This window comes from Canis lupus, chromosome 34, assembly GCF_048164855.1.
Source record: "Canis lupus baileyi chromosome 34, mCanLup2.hap1, whole genome shotgun sequence".
In the NCBI taxonomy this organism is placed as follows: Eukaryota; Metazoa; Chordata; class Mammalia; order Carnivora; family Canidae; genus Canis; species Canis lupus.
Window position 1 is genome coordinate 22,226,209 of NC_132871.1, and position 23,944 is coordinate 22,250,152.

At 35.6% G+C, this 23,944-nt stretch overlaps 1 long non-coding RNA gene across 4 annotated transcripts in view; it reads left to right on the forward strand.

The window, feature by feature from the left end:
* LOC140624528 (uncharacterized) overlaps nt 1-23,944 on the forward strand; it is a 268,997-nt gene that overhangs the window by 239,111 nt on the left and 5,942 nt on the right. For all 4 annotated transcript variants that reach the window (XR_012024002.1, XR_012024005.1, XR_012024003.1 and 1 more), the window contains 3 exons: nt 9,513-9,682; nt 17,946-18,152; nt 19,985-20,035. This is a non-coding gene — a long non-coding RNA (uncharacterized lncRNA). The remainder of the gene's footprint in view (nt 1-9,512; nt 9,683-17,945; nt 18,153-19,984; nt 20,036-23,944) is intronic.

Sequence of the window (23,944 nt, forward strand, 5' to 3'; positions counted from 1 at the left end):
CAAGAATCTTTTCTGATGACAATGGCATGAAACTAGAAATCGGTAACAAAAGGAAAACTAGAAAATTCACTAATATATGGAAATTATCAGATCTAATCAATAAAAAGAAAGTTGTAGGATATGAAATTAACACACAAAAATCAGTAGCATTTCTATACATTAACAACAGAATTTTGAAAAGGAAATAAAATATTGATCCCACATAATAACATCAGAAACAATAAAATATTTAGGAATAAATTTAACTAAAGAGATGAAAGATCTTCAATATGAATGTAGAAAACTACCAGACATCGAAGAAAGAAATTGAAAAAGATGCAAATAAATGGAAAAGTATCTTATGTTCATGGATTAGAAGAATTAATATCAACACTACCAAGAGCTATCTATAGAATCAATGACAATTTCTATCAAGATTGCAATGGAAACTTTTACAGAAGTTAAAAAACAAACAAAAAAATAACAACAAAATGTCTAAACTTTTTAAAAAGTTTTATTTATCTATTCATGAGAGACACAGAGAGAGAGAGGCAGAGACATAGGCAGAGGGAGAAGCAGGCTCCATGCAGGGAGCCTGACGTGGGACTTGATCCCCGAACTCTGGGATCATGCCCTGTGCCAAAGGCAGACACTCAACCACTGAGCCACCCAGGCATCCCCAAAATGTCTAAAATTTATATGAAACCGTAAAAGACCACAAATAGCTAAGGAATTCTTTAGAAATATAGTCAAAGCAGGAGGTATCAGATTTCTTGATTTCAAGCTATACTACAAAGCTATAATCATCAACATAGTATGATTCTGGCATGAAAACAGGCTGATGAAACAAAATCAAGACCCCAGTAATAAGTCCAAGCATATACAGTCAGCTAATATTTGACAAGGGAACCAAGGATACTCAACGGAGAAAAGATAGTCTCTTCAATAAATATTGCTGGAATGATTGGATATTCACAAGTAAAAGAATGAAACTAGACTCATAGCTTATACCACTCACACACACAAGAAAAATTCAAAATGGATTAAAGACTTAAAGGTAACATCTGAAAGCGTGAAAGTCCTAGAGGAAAACTGATGAACAGAGTTCCTTGACATGGGCCCTGGTAATGATGTTTTGGATATGACACCTAAAGCAAAACAACAAAATAAAAAATAAACAAAGTGGAATTACATCAAACTAAAAAGCTGTGCACAGCAAAATAAACCATCAACAAAATGAAAAGACAACCTATAGAATGGGAAAAAATATTTGCAAACCATATATCGGATGATGCATCCAAACATATGAACAACTCAAACAACTCAACAGCAAAAAACCAAATAGCCCAATTAATAGGTAGACAAAGGGCCTGAATAGACATTTCTCCAAAAAGTTATACAGAAGGCCAACAGTTACATTTAGGTGCTCAACATCACTAGTCATTAGGGAAGTGCAAAGTAAAACCACAATAAGAGATCATCTCATGCCTGTTAGAATGGCCATCATCAAAAAGACAAGCGATAACAAATGCTGGCATGGATGTAGAGAAAAGACAATCTTTGTACACCATTGGTAGGGATGTAAATTGTTGAAATTACTATGGAAAACAGTATGGAGAATTTTCAAAAAATTAAAAATAAAACTACCATATGATCCAGCAAGAAAAACATTAACTTGAAAAGATACCTGCACCCCCGCATTCATAGCCATATTCTTTATAATAGGCAAGACATGGAAATGACCTAAGTGTCCATCAATGGATGAATGGATAAGGAACTTGTGGTATATACATACAATGGAATACTACTCACTCATAATAAAATGAAGAAATCCTACCATTTGTGATGATATTGATGGAGCTTAAAGGCACTATGCTAAATGAATTAGGTCAGAGAGAGAAACAAATGCTGTGTGATCTCAACTATATGTGGAATCTAAAAGAAAACAACAACAACCAAAACTCAAGGAAAAAGAGATCAGACTTGTGGTTATCCACTGCATAGGGTGGGAGGAGAAGGAATTGAAGGAAGGTGGTCAAAAGGCATAAACTTCCAGCTGTAGGACAAATAAGTGCTAAGGATTTAAGGTACAATATGGTAATGGCAGCTAATGCTGCTGTATAATATACAGATAAAATGTTAAGCAGTAAATATTAAAGGGTTCTCACCACCAAGAGGTTATTTTTCTTCATTATTTTTTCTTTCTTTTTACTGTATCTATATAACAGGATGGATGTTACCTTGAACCTATTGTAATCATCTCACAAGATATGTAATTCAAGCCATCCTACTGTATGCAATAGACTTATGCCATAATATATGCCACTTATTTTTCAATAAAATGGGAAAAATAGATTACTTTCACAAAGATCAGTGTTCCATGTATGAAGTCAATCATCTTTTGTGTTGTTAGGAAGAAGAATATTAGGATATAGTCCACAGATTGTAAAAGGGAGTCAAGTATAATTAAGAAAAACTTTGTAATCATCACTGAAGTGTTTTCCAAGTTTGATTATTTCCAGAATTGTACCTACTACTGATTAAGGGAAGTAAAACACAATAGTTGGATAATTCACCACAAGGTGATTTTTATAGCACCTGCAAAATACAGCTGTGGGTTCTTTCTTAAGGTAGCATATGTTTCTGTATTTCTGAACTGATGACCTGCTTTGCACTTCTCAAATAGCAGCAAAACAAAATTCTCTTAGAATTGAAAAAATTTTAAACATGTCAAATAGTATGTGAAGTTGAGAATCCTCTAAGGCAGAGGAATCTAGTTTTTAAGAGAGTAGAGAAATAAGCAAAATGACCCAGACAGAAAGCTTACCCTAAGAGAGAAAATAGCTGGGAGTGGAAAACCAATTCTTCAGAGGACAAAGATAGGAGGATAATTGGTTCAGAAGAAAACTTCTACCTGAAGTGGAGAAAAGCAGGTTGATAACCCTTGTGGAACTATGAAGGAAGAGAACTAGAACTGTCTTCATAATCATGGAGGCTGGGATGGCCCCCAGTATTAGAGTTTCTATTGTGAAGTTAAAAGATAGAAGAAAGGAAGTCATTGTTCACTTGGAAAGGAGCTAAAATGTTTTCAGGCCAAAGAAAATTCAACACCGGGATTGAAACTATGAGGAAATAAAAAGATAAATGAAACACTGGATGGAAAACTAAAAATTAATAACTTTTAGAAAGACTATTGAAAAAAGGATAATGTATATTCCCCAAATTATTGAATTCATTCATATTTCTGCTTTTATTAAACTTGTGTATCTTTTCAAAATAAATGAAGTCAGTGACCGTATTTCTCTTTCCTACACATCAGTGTATAGATATGTATTGGACATTTACACATATCAAACATGATGCCTGCAGAGACAACTCAGTGCTGTGTAAGATGGTTATGCAGTGAAGCTGTGAGCTACTAGAATGAGAGTAAGGACTGCATATGTTTAAGTGTGTTATGCTGGCAATAGAATGGTTTCCACATTTCTTTGTAATTCTGAGAATCTTTTCCATTCAGTCTGCATCTGCAATTTTGTTCCTTCTTTCCAAAGCAAGGAGAATAAAACCCTAATATTACATATTTTGAAATAGAGACAAAACCAAGGAACACTGCAAACTGATAGACAATTTTTGGAGAATATAGATGCCTTTAAATACCATTATTAATGATCGTGTACTAAAAATTGGAGAGTGAGGGTTTCTTACACTAATTTTAATGACATTATACAAAGGGGAAACCATCTCCATATACAAAGACCTGGACATTTTAAAGGGAATCATTATAGGCTGAATGATTTAGAAAGAAGTACAGATACAGCTCTTCATACAATATATTTCCTGGCCAGTTCTTCATGAAGACTTTCTTAAAATGAGCCAATCCTTTTTGAGTGTAAATACCACCATGTGATTCAAAGACATTGGGATTTCCTCTGACCTTCAGAAATCTAGTGATCTCCTCTTTTAAAACTTCTGCCCATTCCAGAGCCAATTACAATCATCACTGGAGTAGGTGATGTTGGTGCCCTATTCATATGCCCTCACTCAACGTTCGACATCCAGCACCTACGGATTGAATTCTATCTCTTGGGGTCAGAAGTGCCAAGGAGTACCCTCTGGGAATAGCTCTCTACCAATAATTGGCAGGAATGATATATTAACACTCGCCACCCCAACCCTCTGAGGTGTGTGTTTCACACTGGCTGTGCTTTCCCCAACAGGATGAAGCCCTATCACTCAGAGTGCCGGATGGGTAAATGAACATTTTGGGGCTACCTTCCCTTCCTTGTCTCATTTCCTCCGTGCCCTCCTGGTGGTTTCTTCTGCTCTGAGATTAACTACTTGTACTAGAATCCTTCTTTCAGCATCTGCTCCTGGGGGCATATAAACTGTGGTACCCTCTCTGAGATCTATATGCACTCCCAGGGTGATAACATTTTTAGAAGCTCTGTATTCTCATAAGCTAAACACCGGTGAAGCTCAGCTGCTTCTTCAGTTCTCAAAATAAATATTCACTCCCACAACTTTTACAAATTTAAATGACTTTATTGAGAATTTGGAACGATCTCTGGGAGGAGTCACTTTGCACAGTACTTCTCTTTTCTCTCCCTTTTTGTCTTCTACCTCCTTTTTGCAGATTGCTTGTGGAACCACAAATTCTTCTCCCTTCTATTACATAGAGCAATATCTTCTAATTTCTTCTTCTTTTCATGGCACAGTGCTGGCCAACAAGGGTCTGGGAATCCCACCTACTACCCCCAAAATTTCTCTTTTCCCAAAAATAGCTCACCTCCTTAAAGGGGTTTTGAAGTTACCAGTTAAAGTAACATTTCTATACTTCGTTATGGTCACAATGACCATATTAATGATGCTTATATTTTAAAGTTATTACTGGCTATCCTTATATAGAATAAAAATAAAGTAGTCATTCTCAAAGTTCTGTGTACAATAAACTGAATAGACTCTTCTTACTTCATTAGTGTTCAATAATTGTCAGCTCTTTTCATCATCTTGGTGAAACTCTAAGTTAAAGAAATCCTTCTAATACAGTTATGAATAATTATCGGGATTTAGTCCACTCTATTTGATCAGAGGTGGAATTAAGCTAAGCTCTATTGGGTTTGAAGCCTATATCATTTGGGATATGCTTTAAGAAAATAAAAATATAGGGGTGCCTGGTTAGCTCAGTGAGTTGAATGTCCAACTCTTGACTTCTGCTCAGGTCTTGATCAAAGGGTCATGAGATGGAGCATCACATTTGACTCCTCATGGAGTGGGGAATCTGTCTGAGATTCTCTTGCTCCCTCTATTTCTCTCTCTGCCTCTTCTCCCACCCCTCTAAAAATAATTTTTAAAAAGAAACAAAAAAAAAGAAAAATACAAAGGTTGGTATATGAGCTTTGGGAAGTCAGGGACTTGGAAAATTAACTTTAATTAGCTTCACAGTGAATCAGCCTTGGTGCCTGGCTTTCTTATACAGAGTTGACAAGCCAGAAATGAAGCATCTCTTAAAACTTCCCCTTATAAAACTGGAATACTGAGTGCCTAGAGTCTTCCAGGCATTGTTCTAGGCAATTCATTAGGAGTAATTAATTTAATCTATTTTTAATCCCAGATTCACAGATGAGGAAACTGCAGAACAGAGTATTAAATAAGTAATCTATCTGATAGGGTCCACAACTACTATGGCAAAGCAATAGCTTAGGCTGTGATGATGTTTCTAAAACCATTACACATAACTTCTATACCATAATGCTTCTGAAAATTGAGTCTTCTAAATAGCTCACTGAGCCTTGAAACAGCTCACCATCTGTGAAAGGAAGTACACACCAAAGATAAATCCAGCATGAACAATAAAGCTCTACTTGCTACTTCCATACTACCTTCACAGGTCATTGGATCAGTCACACACTCAGGCAGAGGAGTACCAAAGGTGCACTTACATCTCCTGCATCTTTCCCACAGGGCAACTACAACAGTAGGAAACTCACTATTTGATTCCCTTCAAAATAAAATTAAACTGTCCTATTAAACCCAAAACATATACATTAATGCAGACATGTTAATCTGTATGATGTTGTAATAATACAATTACTACAGCAAAGTATGTCCAAATATAGAGTCCCTGAGGCAACCCAAATTCCTGGGTTAGTAAATGAGCCCTACTGGGATTATAATAAATACTCCACAGAGTATTTTTCTGTCTTACAAATAGCTCCTACCTCAATTGCCTTTTGTCAGTTGTACTTGAGGGCATAATCAATCTTTCTATTCCACTGGACTGAACCCAAAGGAAAAAAAAAACTCTCCAAAATGACAAGAAAGAAGATTGTTCTTTCCAGTGAATTCATAATTGATACTAATATATCCTTCGTCAGTTAGGAGCAACTGTAAACTTAGAAGTAAGGGGTGACTCTCTTCTATTCATTGTGTGGTGGTGATTTGAGAGGCAGAGAAAGCCAGCTTGCAAAGAGAGAAACTGCTAGTGAGGTTTCCTGTTCACAGAGCTAAGCTGCATAATTTCTCCTTTGGGGTTATAATATACCTGCATATCATTTATAATGCTTGGGCTTTCCTATTGGTTTCTTTATATTTTAATTTAGTTTGAATTTATTTCCATTAATTACCATTTACGGAGTCCTAATTAATACAGATGTAGCCACAAACTTTTATTTTATTAAAAACAAACTTTTTATCAAGTTTGTCTTCATTCAGAATTGCAACTACAGTTTGTTATGACACTTTTCAATTATTATTAATAAGAGCCGGCATGTTCTGATTCATCTACGACCAGGGATATACCTTACTGTAATGTGGCCAGGACTTGTGATTTCTGAAATCAATGGTTATTTTTTCAGGATACATGGCATTAAATATGTCTTTACCAGATCCTTCCTTAATTCCATGTTCTCCTTTTAAAAGATTGAGGTCATTTTATTTTTAGTTTTTTCAAGTCATTAATATATTCCTGTTTTTCCTCTTCATAGAAACTTTTGCTAATGAATCCTTGCTTTATTAGAGCTTGGGGCTTTTTAAAAGTTCAGTTCCACTGTGAAGTCAAGATCTTAAAATTCCTTACAAGTAAATGATTTTTGCTTTATTTTCATCTCATCTACTAGATTAGTTATAGCCTTAACTAAACTTTAAGTTGATAGTTTAAATGTGTGTGTATAAGCATGCATGCAATTCTATATGCATGTAATAGTAATAGTAACTAAAGTAAATTATCATGCTAAAAATAAGGGGCAGGTGAAGACCAGCACTAATATTAGCTAATTAAATAAAAGTAATTTCATTAGTGAATCAGATTTAATCCTTATATGGATGTTGTTTTTTGATAGTCCAATGTAATTTGAGTATTTTCTGAGGTACAGGATGTTTTCTCTACTCTTTTGGTTGCCTACCTGATTCTGTTACATTTTCTATTCATGAGAAAATTTTAGAAGCTGAAAAATATTTTAAAAGGAAAAATGTCACTTGTTAATTGTTCTAAGCAGATGATAATGTATTTTAGTAACAACAATTGGAAAATGGGTTTATATTCTCTTTAAATTTTGTCTCATGAGTAGTTTAGAAGGGTTGGATTGTTATCTTTATAACTTCCAGAAAACAGTTAAAATAAAATTACAGAAAACAAAGCAAAATATTGATTTGGTTATTCCAGGAAGAGCTAATAGTATTTGCATAACATTACAGTCTCCATTGTTATCTCTCTCTTTAAGAAGATATTTAAATTTTGGAGCTATATTTACCATTTAAAATAACATAATATAATAGAAACAGTAGGTACCCTCAAGCCACATCTCTTTACATCTCTAATATATAAGTATTGTGTCTTTGCAAGACATTAGTAAGACTCACCGGAGAAAATGAAATTTTATGATAACTGATTGCAATTTTCTTGTAGCAAGCTGAGCTGGTGTAATCGTATATAGAGATTAGAACTACAGCTCAAGCTTAAAGAGCATGTAGGATAGAGCAATCATTATGCAATAAATATTTTACTTGTAGGGCATACCTTTCTTGCCCTGACTTTGACTTTTTTGTGTGAAACATAATCTCACATAAAATACATAAAATGTGTGGGAACCATTCACTTGTCTTTTTAGGGCTTTTTAAAATTATTTATTTTTCGAGAGACAGAGAGACAGAGAGAGAGAGGCAGTGGGGAGAGGCAGAGGGAGAACAAATCTTAAGCAGACTCCGTACGGACTGCAGAGCTTATATGGAGATCGACCTCAGGACTCTGGGATCATGACCTGAGCCAAAACTGAGTCAAATGTTTAACTGACTGCATCACCCAGGAGGCCCTTTATTTATAGTTTTATCATATGTGCAGTCACCATTTTTTTTTTAATTTTTGAAGCTTACATACATGAAATCAGATTGTCTGTATATTTTGATCAATTATGTTTTTATCTAACTTTATGACTTTTAAAGATATATCAATTTGTAGATCATTTTTTTACTTCAAATAATAGTCTGATTTTAAGATATATTATTTCACTATATTATTCTATATATTAATATATATTATATATAATATTTAAATAAGATATATTATTTTATATATGTTTGTTTTTAGTATTACTCTATTGCTATGAACATTTTTGTATGCATCTCTAATTATATATATATTTAGAAGTGAAATTGCAGAATCAGAGGATATGTGTATATTCAAATATATTAGGTAATTCAAATTGTTTTGCAAAGTTTTGTTATTTATAAACTCCATCCATATGTGAAAGTTCATTATTCTAAGTCATGGTCAAGATTTAGGATATACTAATTTTTTAATTATCATCAATCTGATAGGTGAAATATATCATTATGTACTTAATTTGCCTTTTTCTGATTACTACGGATGTTGAATAACTTTAATATATGTGTGTCATTTGTTTTTAATTTCTTTTGAAGTGCTTGTTTATGTCATTTGTCCATTTTATTCTATTGAGTTGTTGATCTTTTTATTATTGACTTATATAAATTCTTTATATATTATGAGTGCTAATCCTTTGTCTTTTGTGTGTTTTGCAATTGTCTTTTCCAGTCCTGGTCATAGTTTGCATTTTCTCTGTTTCTAACAATGGAGATAGAGAAAATAAAAACTATTTTAACTATTAACAAAGTCAAAGACATTTTTTTCCTTATGTTTGTTTTTTTAATGTCTTATTTAAAGATATAACCATTGCCTAACCAGATGATTGTTTCCTCTAAAAATATAAAAAGTTTGCTTTTGGCAATATATGTCCTCCTGTAATTTATTTTGTGTATGATTTAAGTATTCTTTGTTTTTATTGTTGATGAGAGAACCAGTTGTAACTGTACCACTTACTAAAGACTTCATTCTTTCTCTACCAATCTGAGTATCCAGTTCTCTCATTTTTTAAGTCTCCACATATTTAAAAGATTTTTGAATGCTCTGAAACTATGCCATTGGCTTATCTATTCCTGCACCATTATGACAAGCTTTAAATATGTTAACTTTGTAATCAATGTTGATATCTAGTAAGAAGTCCTTCAACTTATTCTCTTAGAATACCTCTTGGAGGAGGAGAAGCAAGACGGCGGAAGAGTAGGGGTCCTCAACTCACCTGGTCCCGCCAACTTACTTTCAAAACATCCTAAACACCTACTGATTTGACCCGATATTTAAAGAGAGAAGTGCCTGAACGCTACAGAGTGAAAAGTTTTTGCTTCTAACAAGGTAGGGCGGTGGAAATAAATAAATAAGAATAAAGTGGGGGAGGGGATCATCTAGTGGCCGGGCTAAAGTGAGGCAGCTAGAGCCTCCAGGGCAGGAAAGCCCAGCCCTGGAGAAGCAGGAACTTTAAAAATCCCCGCTGGAGTTTTTCCAGAGGGAAAAGTGCTTGGCAGGGAAATTGGGCAAAATCCCAGAAGGGCAGTGAAACCTCAAGATTCCTTGGAGTCACTATTAGAGGAGGGGCACCCAGGGGAAAGCTCAGCGCAAACCGCTGGCTGATCTCAGTAAAGGGCTGGAGTGCCACAGCCTGCAGGGCATCTGGGAGAAGCTGGTTGGTTAGGCGGCGGCTCTGGAGCTGCCTTTACCCTAGAGGCTGGCAATGGAAGGAGGTGGCAGTGCTCTGTTCCCTTCTGGAGAGACGCCCCCAGGAGTTGGGTCTAGTAGCACAGGCCCCGGATCCCAGGGAGCCCCAGCAGACAAAGCCAGTGATCCTGTGCTCCACCCAGGACAGGCAGAAGCGGGGGACACAGGACAGCGAGTGCCCCGGGCGCCCCCTGTCCCCGGGCGCCCCCAAGTTGTGCATAGCAGTGCACCTGTGCCGGCCCAAGAGCACATCTAGGCCAGTGTGGACTGGGAGCTGCGGTTATTTACTCATGGGGAGCTGACTCCAGAGCTGGAAATCTGGCCGCCACCAGTGTTGTTTTTCCTTTTTATCCTCCTTGTGCCTGGGAGAGGCAGGGCTCCAGGGAACAAAGGTCTCATGGAGTAAACAGTTCCCACTGAGCCCAGCACTTGGTGGGGAGCGGGGCATCTCCCCCAGCTGCACACACCTGAGAATCAGCTCAGTAGACCCCCTCCCTCAGAAGACCAGCTGGATGAACAAGGGAAAAGCAAGTATATTGACCAAGCAGCGCTAGAAAGCTCCAGGACTGAGGGAAAATAGTATATAGATTTAGAAGGTCCTTTTTTTTTTCTTCTTCCATTATGACTCATTTTTGTATCAGACTAAAAATTTCCAATATTTTTTCTCTTTTACCACCTTATCTACAATATTTTACCAGCTCTTCATTTTTAAGTTTTTTTTCCTTTTTGACTTTTATAATTCTACAATTACATGTCTTAGATATATTTTCCACTTCTGGATTCCCTTCAATATATTCAATTTAATTTTGGTAGATATACAAGATATGGGTTTTTGTTTTGTAGTTTGTGTTTTTCCTGCCTTGTTTGTTTTACAGTGGTGGGAGTTAATACCTTCTATAACACAATCAACATACACCCAGAACCAAGTGGAATACTGTGCTGGTTCATTCTGTGAGATTACATTCTCTCTTCCTTCCCATTCTGCCCCCCTCTTTTGTCTTGTTTATGTTTTGGTCAATGTTGGGGGTTTCTATAAGTATTTCTGGTTTATATAAATTAGGGATTGAACATCTTCTAACATGCAGAACTTAATACACTCAGAATCAAGAAGATCACCCTTTAGGACCTCTCAGGTAGACTACATTCTCTCTTTGCTACCACTTCTTCACTACCACCATCCCCCAGACCCCTCCCCCTTTCTTCTTTTTTTCTCTTTTTTCCTCTTTTCTTTATATATACTTTTTCTTTTTCTGTTTTCTTCTTCTTTGTGGTTTTTGGCTTTTTATTTTTACTAGTTGGTTTTAAAATAATTTGTTTTTCACTTTAGTGGTCCTTTTGTTTTATTTTCTTCTGTTCTTCTTTTTCATTTTCTGGTCTCTGACCTCTTCGGAATCATCTAGGGTGTATTTTACATAGATTGTGGTTGATATTTTTGACTCAGCCTGCTCATACAGCCACTCTGCACTGGAAAAAATGACTAGAAGGAAGAATTTACCACAAAAGAAAGAACCAAAAACAGTACTCTCTGCCACAGAGTTACAGAATATGGATTTCAATATGATGTCAGAAAGCCAACAGAAACACAATTATAAAGTTACTGGTGACTCTGGAAAAAAAGCATGAAGGATTCTAGATTTAGTTACTGAAAAAAAACTGAGATCTAATCAGGCCAAAATTAAAAATAGATTACATGAGATGCAATCCAAACTGGAAGTCCTAACGATGAGGGTTAATGAGGTGAATAGAGAGTGAGTGACATAGAAGAGAAATTGATGGTAAAGAAGGAAGCTGAGGAAAAAAGAGAAAAACAATGAACAGAACATGAGGAAAGGCTAAGGGAAATAAATGATAGCCTGAGAATGAAGAATTTAGGTATAATTGGGATTACAGAAGAGGCTAAGAGGAAGAGATGACGACAGAGCATATTTGAACAAATCACACCTGAGAACTTCCCTAATTTGGAGAAGGAAACAGGCATTCAGATCCAAGAGATAAAGAGAACCCTCCAAGAATCAATAAAAACCGTTCAACACCTCAACATTTAATAGTGAAACTTGCAAGTTCCAAAGATAAAGAGAAAATCCTTAAAGCAGCATAAGACAAGAGATTCTTAATTCATATGGGGAGAAGTATCAGTAACAGCAGACTTCTCCACAGAGACCTGGCAGGCCAGAAAGGGCTGGCAGGATATATTCAGGGTCCTGAATGAGAAAAACATGTATCCAAGAATACTTTATCCAGCAAGGCTGTCATTCAAAATAAGAGAGATAAAGAGCTTCCAGGATAGGCAGAGACTGAAAGAATATGTGACCACCAAACCAGCTCTGCAAGAAATATTAAGGGGGACCCAAAGAGGAAGCCCAAAGAAATAATCCACAAAACAAGGACTGAATAGGTATTATGATAACAATAAATTCATATCTTTCAATGGTAACTCTGAACATGAATGGGCTAAATGATCCCATCAAAAGATGCAGCGTTTCAGACTGGATAAAAAAGCAAGACCATCTATTTGCTGTCTACAGGAGACTCGTTTTAGACCTAAAGACACCTTCAGCCTTAAAATAAAAGGTTGGAGAACCATTTACCATTCAAATGGTCCTCAAAAGAAATCTGGGGTAGCAATCCTCATATCAGATAAATAAATTTATCCCAAAGACTGTAGTAAGAGATGAAGAAGGACACTATATCACACTTAAAGGATCTATCCAACAAGAAGACCTAACAATCATGAATATCTATGCACCTAATGTGGGAGCTGCCAAGTATATCAATCAATTAATAACCAAATAAAGACATACTTAGATAATAAAACACTAATAATAGGAGACTTCAACATGGCACTTTCTGCAAATGACAGATCTTCAAAGCAGAACATCACCAAAGAAACAAGGGCCTTAAATGATACACTGGACCAAATAGATTTCACAGATGCAGACAACTTTCCATCCAAATGCAACTAAATACACATTCTTCTCAAGTGCACATGGAACTTTCTCCAGAATAGACTACATACTGGGTCACAAATCAGGTCTTAGCTAATACCAAAAGATTGGGATTGTCCTCTGCATATTTTCAGACCACAATGCTTTGAAACTAGAACTCAGTCACAAGACGAACTTTGTAAGAAACTCAAACACATAGAAGTTAAGAGCATCCTACTAAAAGATGAATTGGCCAACCAGGAAATTAGGGAAGAATTAAAAAGATTCATGGAAACTAATGAAAATGAAGATACAGCCATTCATAATTTTTTAGGATACATCAAAAGAAGTCCTAAGAGGGAAATAATCAAAAGCACCCTTCAAAAATTTAGAAAAACTCAAATACATAAGCTAACTTCGCACCTAAAGGAACTGGAGAATGAAAAACAAGTAAAACCTACACCAAGTAGAAGAGAGATAATAAATATTTGAGCAGAACTCAATGAAACAGATCAGAAGAACTGTAGAACAGATCAACAAAACCAGGCATTGGTTCTTTGAGAGAATTAATAAGATAGATAAACTCCTAGCCAGCCTTATTAAAAACAAAAGAGAAAAGACTCAAATTAATAAAATCATGAATTAAAGAGGAGAGATCACAACCCATGCCAAGGAAATACAAACAATCTTAAGAATGTATTATGAGCAGCTATATGCCAACAAATTAGGCAATCTAGAAGAAACAGATGCATTTCTGGAAAACCACAAATTACCAAAACTGGAACAGGAAGAAATAGAAAACCTGAACAGGCCAATAACCTGTGAGGAAATTGAAGAAGTCATCAAAAACCTCCCAAGACACAAAAGTCCAGGGCCAGATGGCTTCCCAGGGGAATTCTACCAAATGTTTAAGAAATAATACCTATTCTACTAAAGTTGTTCAGAAGGATAGAAAGGGTGGGAATACTTCCAAACTTGTTTTATGAGGCCAGCATTACTTTGATCCAAAACCAAGACCCCACTAAAAAGGAGAAGTATAGACCAATATCCCTGATGAACTCGGATGCAAAGATTCTCAACAAGATACTAGCCAATAGGATCCAAGAGTACATTAAGAAGACTATTCACCGTGACCAATTGGGATTTATCCCCAAGATGCAAGGGTGGTTCAACAGTCATAAAACAATCAACGTGATAGATCACATCAACAAAAGAAAAAACAAGAACCATATGATCCTCTCAATAGATGCAGAGAAAGCATTTGACAAAATACAGCATGCATTCCTGATCAACACTCCTCTATCCTGTAGGGATAGAGGGAAAATTCCTCAATATCTTAAAAACCATCTACAAAAAGCCCACAGCGAATATCATTCTTAATGATGAAAAACTGAGTCTTTCCCCTAAGATCAGGAACATGACAGGGATGTCCACTCTCACCACTGCTATTCAACATAGTACTGGAAGTCCTAGCCTCAGCAATCAGGCAACAAAAGAAATAAAAGGCATTCAAATTGGTAAGGAAGAGGTCAAACTCTCCCTCTTCATAGATGACATGATACTGTATCTAGAAAACCTAAAAGACTCCACCTCAAGATTGCTAGAACCCATACAGCAATTTGGCAGTGGGGCAGGATACAAAATCAATGCCCAGAAATCAGCGGCATATCTATACACTAACAATGGGACTGAAGAAAGAGAAATTAAGGAGTCAATCCCATTTACAATTGCACCCAAAAGCATGAGACACCTAGGAATAAACCTAACCAAAGAGGTAAAGGATCTATACCCTAAAAACTACAGAACACTTCTGAAAGAAATTGAGGAAGACACAAAAAATGGAAAAATATTCCATGCTTATGGATTGAAAGAATTAATATTGTGAAAATGTCAATGTTACCCAGGGCAATTTACACATTTAATGCAATCTCTATCAAAATACCATGGACTTTCTTCAGAGAGTTGGAACAAATCATCTTAAGATTTGTGTGGAATCAGAAAAGACCCCAAATAGCAGGGAAACATTGAAAAAGAAAACCAGAGCCAGGGGCTTCACAATGCCAGATTTCAGGTTGTACTACAAAGTGTGGTCATCAAGACAGTGTGGTACTGGCACAAAAATAGACACATAGATCAATGGAACAGAATAGAGAATCCAGGAATGGGCCTTCAACTCTATGGTCAACTAATATTCGACAAAACAAGGAAGACTATCCACTGGAAAAAGGACAGTCTCTTCAATATATGGTGCTTGGAAAATTGGACAGCCACATGCAGAAGAATGAAACTAGACCACTCTCTTCCACCATACACAAAGATAAACACAAAATGGATGAAAGATCTAAATGTGAAACAAGAATCCATCAAAATCCTAGAGGAGAACACAGGCAACACCCTTTTTGAACTTGGCCACAGCAACTTCTTGCTAGATACATCTATGAAGGCAAGGGAAACAAAAGCAAAAATGAACTATTGGGACTTAGTCAAGATAAAAAGCTTCTGCACAGCAAAAGAAACAGTCAACAAAACTAAAAGACAACCTACAGAATGGGAGAAGATATTTGCAAATGACCTATCAGATAAAGGGCTAGTATCCAAGATCTATAAGGAACTTATTAAACTCAACACCCAACAAACAAACAATCCAATCACGAAATGGGCAGAAGACATGACCAGAAATTTCACCAAAGAAAACATAGACATGGCCAACACGCACATGAGAAAATGCTCTGCATCACTTGCCATCAGGGAAATACAAATCAAAACCACAATGAGATACCACCTCACATCAGTGAGAATGGGGAAAATTAACAAGACAAGAAACAACAAATATTGGCGAGGATGTGGAGAAAGTTTGCACTGTTGGTGGGAATGTGAACAGGTACAGCCACTCTGGAAAACTGTGTGGAGGTTCCTCAAAGAATTAAAAGTAGAGGGATCACTGGGTGGCTCAGCGGTTTGGTGCCCACCTTTGGCCCAGGGCGTGATCCTGGAGTCCCAGGATCGAGTCCCGTGTCAGGCTCCCAGCATGGAGCCTGCTTCTCCCTCTGCCTATGTCTCTGCCTCTCTCTCTCTCTCTCTCATAAATAAATAAAAATAAAATCTTAAAAAAAATAATTAAAAGTAGAGCTACCCTACGGTCCAGCAATTGCACTGCTGGGGATTTACCCCAAAGATAAAGATGCAGTGAAACACCAGGATATCTGCACCCCAATGTTCAGAGCAGCAATGTCCACAATGGCCAAAGTGTGGAAAGAGCCTTGATGTCCTTTGACAGATGAATAGATAAAGAAGGTATATACACACAAACACACACACACACACACACACACACAGTGGAATATTACTCAGCCATCAGAAAGGATGAATACCCACCATTTTCTTGACGTGGATGGAACTGGAGGGTATTATACTGAGTGAAGTAAGTCAATTAGAGAAGGACAATCATCATATGGTTTTACTCATATGGGAAATACAAGAAATAGTGAAAGGGATTATAAGGGAAAGAAGGGAAAATGAGTGGGAAAAATTAGAGAGGGAGACAATCCATAAGACACTTCTAACTCTGGGAAACAAAAAAAAAGGGTTGCAGAAGGAAAGGTGGGTAGGAGGATGAGGTAAATTGGGTGACAGGCACTGAGGAGGGCACTTGATGGTATGAACACTGGATGTTATACTATATGTTGGCAAATCAAAGAAAGAAAGAAAGAAGAAAGAAGAAAAAGAAAGAAAGAAAAAAAGAAAGAAAGAAAGAAAGAAAGAAAGAAAGAAAGAAAGAAAGAAAGAAAGAAAGAAAGAAAGAAAGAAAGAAAGAAAGAAAGAAAGAAAGAAAGAAAGAAAGAAAGAAAGAAAGAAAGAAAGAAAGAAAGAAAGAAAGAAAGAAAGAAAGAAAGAAAGAAAGAAAGAAAGAAAGAAAGAAAGAAAGAAAGAATACATACCCCTTTGATATTCTTTGTCTTTAATCCATTGTATCATCGAATCAGATCATCAACATTCATTTAAAAAAAGCTCTTGTGATTTTGACGTTGACTCTATAGATCAATTTTGCAAGAATTCATATTTATTCATATATAGTCTTTCTATCCACATGCATGGTATACATCACTTCTTCACAAAATTAGGTATTATTGTCTCTTGGTTCAAAATTATTCCTTGGGCACTTATTAGTGCTGAGATCTTGGGAAAATTATTCATATACTTCTATCTCAGTTTCTTTATGGGGTTAATAGTTTTCCTACCTTATAGACTCCTTAAATTATTAAATGAGTCTAATAGAGTGGTAACTTACACATAGTGTGTATTCCAAAAATGATGATAGTATTGATAAAGTGGGAAGAAATTGAGTGTGGTTTTCTTGTTAGATACATTTGCATAGGCAGAGCAAATTAAGTCAGGACAGGCAAAATGTATAAAATTTGACTTGTAGACCAAGTTAAAGATTAAAATCTTATTAGTAATAAAAGCTATACCGTTTTTTCCCCTGTACACTTTGATTCCCAGCTTACTCTCCTTTAGGATCAAACCATTGGTCCATGGTAGTAGGTTTCACCGTGCAACATTGCCATAACTTCTTGATAAAAATCATTGGGCTCTTTGCTTAAAATGTTTATTCTCAGAATCCTTTCTTACAGATTCCAATTCAATAAATCTATTTTAGGTATCAGGAGAGTGAATTCTAATAAGTGCTGGCAGAGAGAAAAACTTGTCATATACCTTCTAATGTTCAGTAATTAGGAATTGGAAATTAAACTAATAAAAGACAGATTAACAGGAGAAAAATGGTTTATTTATGCATACAACACATATACATGAAGGAACACTCAGTGATGAGTAACTCAAAGAGGTGGTTAGCATTTGGAACTTTATATCATTGTAGAGAAAAGGGAAGGAAGAGGAAAGACTCCAGTGGGAAGAACAAATAGGTTTCTTTGGGAAAGATAAGGATTTTTAAAATTTTGTTTTGTTTTGTTTTTCCTTAGGATAACTGATGAGAGATAAGAAGAATTGTAATAATATTCATCTATACAAGTATGGTGGTCTTTGTGTCTTCCTCTAGGCCATAGAACTCTACCACTGAGGGAATTTATGGTAGATTTACTCCTGGCTTCTCCTCTGGGAGTAGAATCCATCTCAAAAAGGCAAATTATGGCAGTCCTGATTTCTTGGAAGTTTCTGCTTTTTGTCAGGTAAGGGAAGCTCTGTGAAGATTTCTCTCTGCGTCTGTTGAATCTCAGATGTCTTCAGCCTAAAATAATCTTTCTATAAACTCTAGAATTCCTAGTGGGTCCTTACAGACCTTAGGGAAATCCAAGAAACACAAATCTACGACATCATGTACTAAAATAAAATATAACGTATTATTCTACTTCTGATATCACTGAAATAAAAGACTTCAAGGAAGTCATTTGTACTTCATTCTCTTTTATTTTATTCAGATAATCATGCACACTCTTTGTCATTAACCTTGAAGAAAAATGGGTATGAAATACCACTGATCATTTTGGAAAGAGACAATGTATCCAATTGAAGCCAAATAATTTCTTAAAGAATAGTTATAGTTCTCCTTTTGGTGTTTGTATTTTGGTTGTGTCCTCCAAATGCATCTGGCCAGATCCATTTCTTGAATCCTCTTGTACCACAGCACAATTTCCTCTTCCACAGTTTCTCTCATATTATCCCAAACCTCCTTCTACCACCTTAGAGATGCTATTAAAATATCTTTACTGACTTCATTGCAATGTGTGTACCATATGGGGAGTGAGCTCATAAATAAAATGCAGCCTGATCAGTTTATATCTGATATATTAGAGAGTGGTTAAATCCAATATGAATAACAAAGTTTGGGGATCCCTGGGTAGCTCAGGGGTTGAGCGCCTACCTTTGGTCCAGGGCGTGATCCTGGAGTCCCCAGGATTGAGTCCCACATCAGGCTCCCTGCATGGAGCCTGCCTCTTTCTCTGCCTACATCTCTGCCTCTCTCTCTCTCTGTGTCTCTCATAAATAAAATCTTAAAAAAAAAAAACTAAGTTTGTTTTCTTTCACATTTTTTTCACATCTTTGTGAAGAGATTAAACTATAACAGGTTTCTGCAATTCATAAATCAGAAATACATCATGCATGTTATTTAAAAAAAGCTTAGCACTAATATAAAGATATACACTTACAGTTTCTTCTCTATTTTTAATGTATTTTGTGAAATTCTTATTAGTTTTCACTATGGTTGTCTCACTTTACTTAAAATTTTAGATATGAGGTACCAGACACAGATATATTAAAATAGTCAATAAAATTTTAGATATTTTCAGCCTAGTTACTGAAAGCCATGCATTTTAAAAATTTATTTATTTTTGTTTTTTAAAATTTAATTCCTGTATAGTTAACATATAATGTTATATTAATTTCAGTGTACAGTATAGTGATTCAACAATTCTATATATTGCTCAGTGCTCATTATGACAAGTATATTTTTAATCGCCTTCACCCATTTCACCCATCCTCCAACGCTGAATGCAATGCATTTTTTAAAAATTTAAAATATGGATAAGATGATGTGGTTTCTGTCCTTTGCAATAATATAATCCTGCTCCCCCAGCTTCCAACCACCCCTCTTGCCACCAATCTCACTAGAATAGAAAAAGTAGAAATCAGTTTTAATAAAAAGTACCTTATTTCTTCCATACATTGCATCAATTCTGATTATTGAGTATAGCCCTATGGCTCATTTGTATCCAGCATTGTGAGTTCTGAGGAAGGAGCAATTAGACTTGAACAATGGGATTCCAGAACATAATGGACAATATGCCAGGTATTTAGTTTCACTATCTTCATTTCTATTCACATCTTTATGTACTGTGTGATTTTTCCTTAATTTAATTTTAGTGCCATTATTGTATCTTCTGTTTAATTTTTTTATAGCTTCCTATAATTAAGCTTTTATTTGGAAGTCATTTTAAAACCACTGCATCGTTGTCATGGAATTGTTGGTAATATGTGATTACATTATGTTGTCTTTTGCCAGGACACTCCTGTAAATGAAGCATTATCCTCAGAGATTTTCTTGGCTGAAAATGTAAGTAATTAAAAATGTAAACAAATATTATCTGTTACATATGCTGGAATAATAAATACTTCAGCATAATACAAGTTAATGTCTCTTTTGGGAAATAGTTTAATCCTACTACAACATGTTTTATAAATGGACAAATAAATGGTTAAGCACTTAATATCATATGTACTATAGCATGCAGATGTCCAGGGCTTTTACACATTCTCCCTGAGTATTTATACATTTTTTAACAAGCACTATCAATATTCTTTTAGCATTATTTGTTATTTTATAATAATGTCAACTATGGAGATGTGAAAAATAGAATTACCCTTCAAAAATTCCCAATTAACATCTAATGTAAATGATAGTCTAGGAAAATGGGCCCTCCTGTGTATAGATTTTAAGATGAAAATTAATACATACTGACTGGAACACAATTTGGCAAAATGTAACAAAAGTCTAAAAATATGCATCACCTGTCTCCATTAACTTATTTCTTAGAAATTATCCTAAAAAATCTTTGAAATATGTACAAAAAAGAGTGTACATGCTTTTCAGCACTATATTATTTCTAATATCAGAATATTGTAAATAATCTGAGCAGATATTTGTAGAGAATTGGTTAACTAGAATATGACAAATCATAAGGTGGCTATTATGCTGCTATAAAAACCAAGTTACAAGGGAAAAGTAAATGACATGCTAACATTAAAGTTCATTTTACTGGGACACCTGTAGCTCAGTGGTTGAGCGCCTGCCTTTGACTCAGGGCATGATCCTGGAGTCCCAGGATCGAGTCCCACATCAGGCTTCCTACATGGAGCCTGCTTCTCCCTCTGCCTATGTCTCTGCCTCTCTCTCTGTGTCTCTCATGAAAAAAAAAATGAATAAAACCTTTAAAAAAAAAGTTCATTTTACCAAATGGATAAGCAACAACAAATAAAAATAGACTTAACCAAGAATAGTTTTGCAATGGTTATTCAAGTCTGTTAAAAAGAAATCATGATGGGCTCCATGTAAACAGCATCCATTGTTTATCAGTGGTTTTGTCCACACTAATGGCAACCACCTAAAGAAAGTTATTAGATCAACTAGTTAAATAGACAGATAGAGGCCTCAACCCATGAGATCATGACCTGAGCCCAAACCAAGTCAGATGCTCAACCGACTGAGCCATCCAGGTGCCCCTCAAAGGCAATATTCAATTTGTGATAAATATTGTAGCATAGTTTTGTAAGATGTTATTATCAGTGGATATTGCACAAAGAGTAAAAGGAATCTCTTTGTATTATTTCTTACAATGGCATGTGAATCCACAATAATCTAAAGATAAAAAGTTAAAGCCAAAAAAAAAAAAATGTATCATACCACAACCAAGTGGGGTTATTTCAGCAATGCAAAGCTGGTTCAATATTCAAAACCATCAGTGAAATGTCCTAAAACATCAAGCTACAAAAAATAAAATCACATGATTGTATCAATTAAGGGAGAAATATATATGTATATATGTATTAGCAAAGGAAAATCTGAAATTGAAATTAAGAGAACATTCTCATTCATAATAGCATCAAGAACAACAAAATAGGAATAAATTTAATAAAAATGTTTAATATTTACATGTTAGATATTATACCACATCACTGAGAGAAATTAAAGGAGATCCAAAGAAAGGTAGTCTATGTTCATGGATTAAAGTCTCAATGCTGTCAAGATGACAACTCTCCTCAAATTGATCTTTACATTTATTGCAATCCCTATTACATGTTAGCAAGGTTTTGGGGGGAAATTGTCAAGCTGACCCTACGATTTGTATGGAAAATCAAAGTACATAGAATAATCAAAACAATTTTAAAAAATTGATGGAAGACATACAATCGTTTAAAAATGTATTAAGTCCACAGTAATCAGGACAATGTAGTATTGGCATGAGGACAAAGAGACAGATCAATGGAACATTTAAGAGTTCACAAATGTATTCTTACAGCTAAGTTCAATTGATTTGCAATAAAGATGAGTTAATGGGAAAGGGTTAGTGGTTTCAAAAAATGATACTAGAACAAATGAATGTGTACATGCAAAAAAAGTAATCCAGCAAATAGACTTTAACTTATTACCATATTCAAAATAACTCAAACTGAAGTTTAGACTCATGTAAGGGTAAAAACTATAAACTTCTGGAGGAATGCAAAAGAACCATCTTCATTAACTGTGGGTTGGGTAAAGAGTTGCTAGCTGTGACACCAGAAGTATGGCCAATTAAGAAAAAACATGATATATTTGATGTCCCAGATTGGGAGAAAATTTGGCGAGTCATAGATCTGATAAAGGAATTTTACCTAGAATACAAAAGACTCTAATGACTCGATTAAAAGAAAACATATAGGGCAGCCCAGGTGGCTCAGCGATTTAGCGCCGCCTACAGCCCAGGGCCTGATCCTGGAGACCTGGGATGGAGTCCCGCGTGGGGCTCCTGGCATGGAGCCTGCATCTCCCTCTGCCTGTGTCTCTGCCTCTCATTCTCTCTCTCTCTCTCTCTCTCTCTCTCTGTGTGTGTGTGTGTATCATGAGTAAATAAATAAACTCTTTTTAAAAAATCTAAAAGAAAAAGAAAACATGTAGAGGCACTTGGGTGGCTCAGTGGTTGAGCATCTGCCTTTGGCTCAGGTCATGATCCTGGGTCCTGGGATGGAGTTCCATATCACGCTCCCTGCAGGAATCCTGCTTCTCTCTCTGCCTGTGTCTCTGCCTCTCTCTCTCTGTGTCTCTTACGGATAAATAAATAATATCTTTAAAAATAATAACAGAAGACATACAACCCAATTTTTATAATAAAAAGAAAAAAGATATATTAAGAGAGAATACAACAAATAAAATATATGAATGGCTTTTGCTATATCAAAAGAAAAGCAAAGTAAAATCATGAGAGATCATTACACAACCATTCAAATGGCTGTAATCAAAGAGACAGACCACACTAAGTGGCGGTGAAGAGGTAAAGAAATTGGAATCATCATGCATTGCTGGTGGGAATGTAAAATGTTATAGGCACTTTGGAAACAATTATGCAATTTCATTGAAAATTAAACATAAACTTACAATAAGAACCAAAGAGTCCTTTTCTAGGAATCTAAGAAATCAAAATGTTTTTTCACACAAAGACATGTACACAAATGATCACAGCAGTATTACTCAAAACAGTCAAAGTGTAGAAAAAAAATCCAAAAGTCCATTAGCTGATAAATTGATACCATATTGTGGTATAGACATCAATGTAATATTATTTAGCAATTGAAAGGAAGGAGCTACTGATACGTGGGTGTATAAGACATTATCATCAGGAAAAGGAGTTAGAAACAAAAGATTCTGTGTATTGTCCCAGTTATTCTAAATGTCCAGAAAAGGCATATTTAGAGAGTTAGAAATCACATCAGTGGTTGCCTAGGACTCAGAATGCAAAACAGAGATTAACTGTGAAAGGGCATAGGAAACTTTTTGGGTCGATAGAAATGTTCTAAAACTACATTATGTGATGTTTTCACATCTTTAGAAATAATCTACTAACATCATTAAATTGTACATTTACAAGGGTGTCAAATATTTATCTAAAAAAATCTGTTCAAAAATAAACATCGATATACTATGTAGTACATATTTCATCTGAATAAATGTAAAATAAGCTATTGGAAAAGCCTAAGTCCTTCAGTCAACCCTTGCATGATCCAGAATTTTTATTTGTTTGTTTTGCTTAGTCTGAAAGCCCCAAAACTCTAATTAACCTTCCTTCCCTCCCTCTCTCCCTTTTTCCGCTGCTTTTCTTTCTTTCTTTCTCTCTGAAGTAGAGTTGACACACAATGTTATATTGTTTTCTGGTGCACAACAAAGACTTACGTACTCAATGCTCACCACAGTGAGTGTTGATCCAGGATTTTG